The sequence below is a fragment of the Venturia canescens genome, chromosome 8 (assembly GCF_019457755.1).
Source record: "Venturia canescens isolate UGA chromosome 8, ASM1945775v1, whole genome shotgun sequence".
NCBI lineage: Eukaryota > Metazoa > Arthropoda > Insecta > Hymenoptera > Ichneumonidae > Venturia > Venturia canescens.
In genome coordinates, this window is record NC_057428.1 from 2,562,282 (window position 1) to 2,569,167 (window position 6,886).

The 6,886-nt window shown below is 31.1% G+C and overlaps 1 pseudogene; it reads right to left on the reverse strand.

Annotated features, from left to right (window-relative positions):
• Positions 1-5,997: 5,997 nt before the first annotated feature.
• LOC122414830 (cytochrome c oxidase subunit 2-like) lies at positions 5,998-6,657 on the reverse strand (annotated as a pseudogene).
• Between the last annotated feature and the right edge of the window lie 229 nt (positions 6,658-6,886).

Genomic DNA, 6,886 nt, shown 5'->3' on the forward strand with positions numbered 1-6,886 from the left:
TTTCCTTTCTTTTTTCTAACTTTCTAACGTTATAAGCCGAAAATCATATCTCGGCCCGAAACACGTATTTCGGCATGCTCTTAGGTTGCCAATAAGCATAACATATTAAAGTACAACGAAAAAAATTGCCAAACTCCAAGGATAGACTTGTGACGAAATATTTCCAGTACAATTTTGACGAAAAATAGGTCTTTTTTCGTGAAAACCAACGTTATAAGCCGAAAATCATAAATAATTCATAGAAATTTAAACTAAAATCCTATAGTCATCTGAACATAAATAAGGAACTTTTTAGAAAAAAGACGTGATATCAAACCATAAACTTCCCCTAGGGAAAAAAGGTTGGGACAAGTACATTGAAGGTCCCTCGTTTGCTGATCAAGAGACTCGGTAGAGTCTCGGGACAAGTACATTGACAGCCCTGTCGTCTGCTGGCCCGAGGCTCTCGCCGAGACTATATTATCTCTGAATAAAACGATTCGTGGTAGTGGGGGTAAAATCGACATGTTATTTTGTAGAATAATGAAACTCAGGAGTCATTTCGCAACTTGAAAATTGAAGTTTAAGCCAATTAATCAATTCTCTTTCGATTGCGCCCAAAATCAGCATGATCGGTGGCGGAATTACTGAGAAAAAACTTTGCACGGGCTCAAGATTATGCAAAAGTACCAACACATTTACGGAGTTGACTCATCTGTATATGGGTTTAGACCGATACATACAAGGGCCTCTTGATGCCCATCACAACAAATCACCGCTGAGAATCTATCCGTCTCGACCAATCGCCGATGAAAGAATATCTCATAGTCCTCAATATTTTCTTGTATACCGTATGCTATCGTCTGTTATGCCCGCTGCATACAGTCAATAATATTGCACAGTAATATTGCACAATAAGTTTGTATGGTGTGTAGTGCGCCATAAATTTAAGATAGATCAAACTTCTGTTCAATGATTGCGCAATGTTTCAACCCTTAGGGAAAAAAAGGTTGGGACAAGTACATTGATGGTCTCTTGTTTCTGGATGGCATAGAAAAAAGATTTAGAACCAGGAAAAAAATTCTATAAAAATAATAAACGAAAAATTGAAAAGTTCAAAAAAATTCAACAAAAATAAAAAACAATCGAAAAAATTCTGTAAAGAAAAATAAAAAAATTTCAAAAAAATTCATAAATATTGAACAAATTGAAAAATATACTATCCAAGTTACATGCAGTATAAAAATGTATGATATCAATTAGAGGCCAAGTTTTTATTGATAATTTGGAATATTTATTGAACAAATCGGAAACTTTAATTCAAACTCATTATAATTATTTTCAAGAAAAAAGTTAATGAAAAAAAAGTCATAACGGAAGTTACGTGCAGTACTAAAATGTATTATATCAATTCGAGGTCAAGTATTTATCAGTTATTCGAAATATAATTTCCGGCGACAAATGAGCGTTGAGAATCCTTGTCGGGCTCACAACGTTTTATCAAAATTACTAAAAAATTAATGGAAATAAAATCATTAAAAATTCACATGAAAGTCATTCGTTACTTCAACAAGGTACACACTTTAAAGAATCGATTCCCCTCCGATTTTCAGGATCCCCTGGTATTATACACAACATTCAACTTCGTTTGGATCGGTACAAATTATGTTCAAATACGTCTTAAACGTACTTGTCCGGCCCATCACTTTTTATTCAAATTGCTCATTCGAAAACAAATCAAAAACAAAGTTAATGCATGTGTTAATATTAAGGAACAGTAATTCCCGAGAAAATAATTTTCCTTCGAATCGATCTTGTCAAAATGAACCGAAAATGAAAGATAAAGTTGATTAATCTATTTATATTATATAAAGTCAGAATTCACAACAAAATAATTTTTCTCCAAATTCCAGGAATCCACGTGTCGTACTCGACTAGTGTTATTTATAAAAATGTGTACGTTACTTTAGAAAAAAAAACATTGCATGGCTGAGTAGGTTCGAAAATTTCTTGTAATGTGCCTGATTATTTCTCATTTTCATTGGTTCTTACCGAATGGTATGTGTTCACTAAAGAAAATGAGAAGTGGATATTGCTATACGAACTTGCGAACAATCAAGTTCAAATTACTTAGAGATATTATTTTTATTTCAATCGATTTTATTATATTTGTCATTTTAGAGCAGCCCTGATTTGTTTTCGAATGAGCAATTTGAATAAAAAGTGATGGGCCGGACAAGTACGTTTAAGACGTATTTGAACATAATTTGTACCGATCCAATCGAAGTTGAATGTTGTGAATAATACCAGGGGATCCTGAAAATCGGAGGGCAATCTATTCTTTAAAATGTGTACCTTGTTGAAGTAACGAATGACTTTCATGTGAATTTTTAATGATTTCATTTCCATTAATGTTTTAGTAATTTTGATAAAACGTTGTGAGCCCGACAAGGATTCTCAACGCTCTTTTGTCGCCGGAGATCATATTTCGAATAACTGATAAATACTTGACCTCGAATTGATATAATACATTTTAGTACTGCACGTAACTTCCGTTATGACTTTTTTTTCATTAACTTTTTTCTTGAAAATAATTATCATGAGTTTCAATTAAAGTTTCCGATTTGTTCAATAAATATTCCAAATTATCAATAAAAACTTGGCCTCTAATTGATATCATACATTTTTATACTGCATGTAACTTGGATAGTACATTTTTCAATTTGCTCAATATTTATGAATTTTTTTGAACTTTTCAATTTTTCGTTTATTATTTCTATAGAATTTTTTTCCTGGTTCTGAATCTTTTTTCTATGTCATCCAGAAACAAGGGACCATCAATGTACTTGTCCCAACCTTTTTTTCCCAAGTTTTTATTTTCCCGCACGCACTTCATAACATCATAACCCCAAATGTCAACATGACGTGAAACTTCAGCTGGTGACTTTCGAGTACTTTCGAGCTCTCGAGCTCCTTAGCTTTCCGCCAAACTTCCTTGCTCTTTTTCTTGAATGTCATTGGCCCAAAAATTCTCTCACTCTTCATTGGTTGCAACAAAATTTCTCTCACCAGGGATTGGTGATCATGGGGGCCAAGAGGCCTATGTTTGTAGCTGTTGGAGTACGCGTATACAGATACGTAAAATCCTGAATGTGTTAGTAACTTTTGCATAATCTTAAGCCCGTGCAAAGTTTTTTCTCAGAAATTACGACACCGAGCATGCTGATTTTGGACTCATTCGACAGAGAACTTCTTAGTTAGCTAAAAGTTCAATTTTCAAAGCCGTACATAACTCATGAGCTTTGCAATTAAAGAAAGTCACATGCCAATTTTACCCCCACCACCGCGAATCGTTTTATTCAGAGAAAATATAGTCTCGGCGAGAGCCTCAGGCCAGCAGACGACAGGGCTGTCAATGTACTTGTCCCGAGACTCTACCGAGTCTCTTGATAAAATTATTAAATAAAATATTTAAAAATAAGGAAATAAAAAAAATTGAATTTAAATAGTTAAATTTATTTCTAAAAATAATTTTTAATTCATTATATATTAATATTATTATAATTTTAAATATAAGAATTAAACGAGAGTTTATAATTCAATAAATTATAGGAATTAAAAAAATATTTATAATTGAAGATAATCAATTTAATTCTAAAAAGTTATTTGTATTAGAGTCAAAAATTGAAAATAAGTTTCTTATCATTTAATTTTAAAAGAAGAAACTTTTTTATTAAAGTTATATAATTTTTTTTTTATTGGAGGAATAAAATTAATTGAAATAATAAATCTAATAATGATTATAATAAATATAAAATTTAAAAAGAATCATCTATATGGTGCTATTTGTGGGATTAAAAAATATTTGTGAAATAATTTCAAATTAACAATTTAAAGTTATAGATTTAACTAATTTTTTTCATTAGCAGTAATATTAATACTATATATTGAAGCGAAACACTGACTCAAGAACTTTATTTTATTTTTATTTAACGCCATGGTACGCACGAGTGTTTACACCGGCGGCCATGTTGAAAAACTGTCACTTCGCGAAGCGGCGCTCGGGAAGCGAGGCGCTCAGCGCTGCCAACTCAATTTCGATTCCACAAATTTCCCTAGATTCGTGAAATTCTTTATTTTATTCAATTTCAATTAAATAAACTCTTTCTTATTGAAAATAATGATGCGGATTGTTAAAGAAACGTATTGTGGACAATTTGGTGAAAATTTCAGATTAAAATTATTTAAAAACTTAAGAAAACTTTTCTTTTATAGATCGAGCGTGCACAGTGCGCATGCGCGATGACCTACTTTCAGCAGGCACGTGCAAGAACGTGGCTTTCGGCAAATTAATGAATAAAATCAAATAAAAATAATCTTGTGAACAGAATTAATAGAAAACAAAATCAAATAATAGAAGAAGACTTAAAAGGGATAAAAATCGATCCAAAATTCATTTTATTAAATTTTATTGAATTCTTGCACATGCGCAGTGTGACTGCAGCTCGACTCGGCCAATTGGGACCCACGCGGGGGAGTTAGCGCACCAATCAGAGAATTTAGAGTGGGAGTCCCTGGTTCAAGATTAAGTCGCGCAGCGAATTGGAGTAAGGGACAAAGTCCAAGCGCGTTATTATTATTATTTCCTTTGTTCGGGAGAGTATAAAAACCCGAGCGCAGAAGCTCCGGTAGCTTGTCTCATATCGAATCTCGCCACGCTAGGAGCCAGTCACGTCTCGAATCCCTGAGAGCTCGACTCGCATGCCATAACCAAAAGCCAGTCTTGCCTTCGGATCTCGCCGCGTGAACTCGCCCAAATTTCAAGAATAAAGAAACATAAAATTTTCACTCATTTCAAAAATAGCTCTAAAAACAAAGAGCAAAATAACATCGCTATTATCCCACTCAGAATTCAAACAGAATAACACCTTTCCTCTCTCACGCTAAGAGGGCCGGGTTCATTCGATTTCGTTTGAACTCAAGATTCTTAGGTGAGAGTTTCCGATCTATCCAGGAGGGCCGGGACAGTTCGATTCCGTTCTGTCTCAAGATTCCTGGTAGATTTCCTATCCTTTTTCTATCTAAGAGGGCCGTGGCCGTTCGATTTCGTTCGGTCACAAGATTCTTGGGTAGGACTCCTACCTTTCCACGCCAGAGGAGCCGGGACAGTTCGGTTTCGTTCTGTCTCAAGATCTCTGGGTGGATTCTTTTCCATCTACAAACCATTGCTTTCTGAGTGGCGATTAAATTCATTAAAAATTATTAAAACCAAGTAAGTTTCTTTATTCTCAAGCTGGACAGTTCCAAATCAGCTATTATTTTTCAAATTGAACTAACAAAATTATTCAAAACGAAAACAATTTCGAGTCATTTATCATTTTGAGCTAAATAAATTATTCAAAACAAATTTAACTTACTGAAAACAATTTATTTGAATTATATCGAGTCAAAAGAGTGAGATCAACCACAAAAATCCACTCGAACAATTAATTTGTATTGTATAGAGTCAAAAGGTGAGAATTATAGCTCAATTATCAAATTATCAAATGATCGAATTATCAAACAAAATTAATTAAAAATTTATCAAGACCAGCGTTGGCGAGAATTATTGAAAAATTATTATAGCAAGCGAAACTATCATTATTCATATAAAAGCGAGCTTAAATTCATTGCGAAATTCATCATAATTAATTCTGCGAAAATTATTTTCTTTTTGTGTGGAGAAAAATACCGGAAATAAAATTTTACATGCGATTAAAATAAAGCGGAAAAACTTGATTTTAAATAAAAAGCCTTTATTTTTGTAATTTGGTTTAAAACAATTTAAAATTGAATAAAACATTTGTCATTTCAATCTAATTTCATTTTACTTTTGTTTTTCCTTCATGCCCGCTCTTCTTTATTATAGAATTGCTCGAATCTTGGCGTGACGGTGTGCACAAGCACAAACGTACCGTTACAATATTGGTTTAAGAGACCAAAACTTCAATTTCAGTCATCTAATGATTTATTAATATATTAATTTATATAATTTATTCATTTAATAAAATTATAATTTGATGTTCTTTCTAGAACAATTGGTATAAATCTATGATTTAAACCACAAATTTCTGAACATTGACCAAAGTAAAGACCTGGTCGATTTAAATTTATTATAGTTTGATTAATTCGACCTGGAATTGGATCAATTTTAATTCCAATCCTAGGGATGGTCCATGAATGAATAACATCATTTGAATTAATTAATATTCGAATTTGAGATTTTATTGGAATAATTAAATTATTATCAACATCTAATAATCGAAAATTAAAATTAGATATTTCATTATTTTTAATTATAAATGAATTAAAATTAATGTTTTTAAAATCTGAATATTCATAACTTCAGTATCATTCATGACCAATTGATTTAATTGTTAACAAAGGATTGAAAATTTCATCAGTTAAATATAAAATTTTTAATGATGGGATAGCTATATAAATTAGAATAATTATTGGTATAATAGTTCAAATGATTTCAATATTATGATTTTGAAGAATATATTTATTATTTATTTTATTCATAATTTATCTTAATATAATATAAATAATTATAATTGTAATAATTAATAAAATTATTATTGAATAATCATGAAAAAATTTAAGATTTTCTATAATTGAAGAATTAGCATCTTGTAAATTTATTTTGAATCAAATATTAATATTTAAAATATTAAAATTTTTTATTAAAAATAATTCCTGTTAATCCTCCAATAGTAAATAAAAAAATAAATCCTAAATTTCAAATTTTAATTGTATTAAATTTTATTTTTGAACCATGAATGGTTGCTAGTCAACTGAAAATTTTAATTCCTGTAGGAATTGCAATAATTATAGTTGCTGAAGTAAAATATGCTCGAGTATCAAT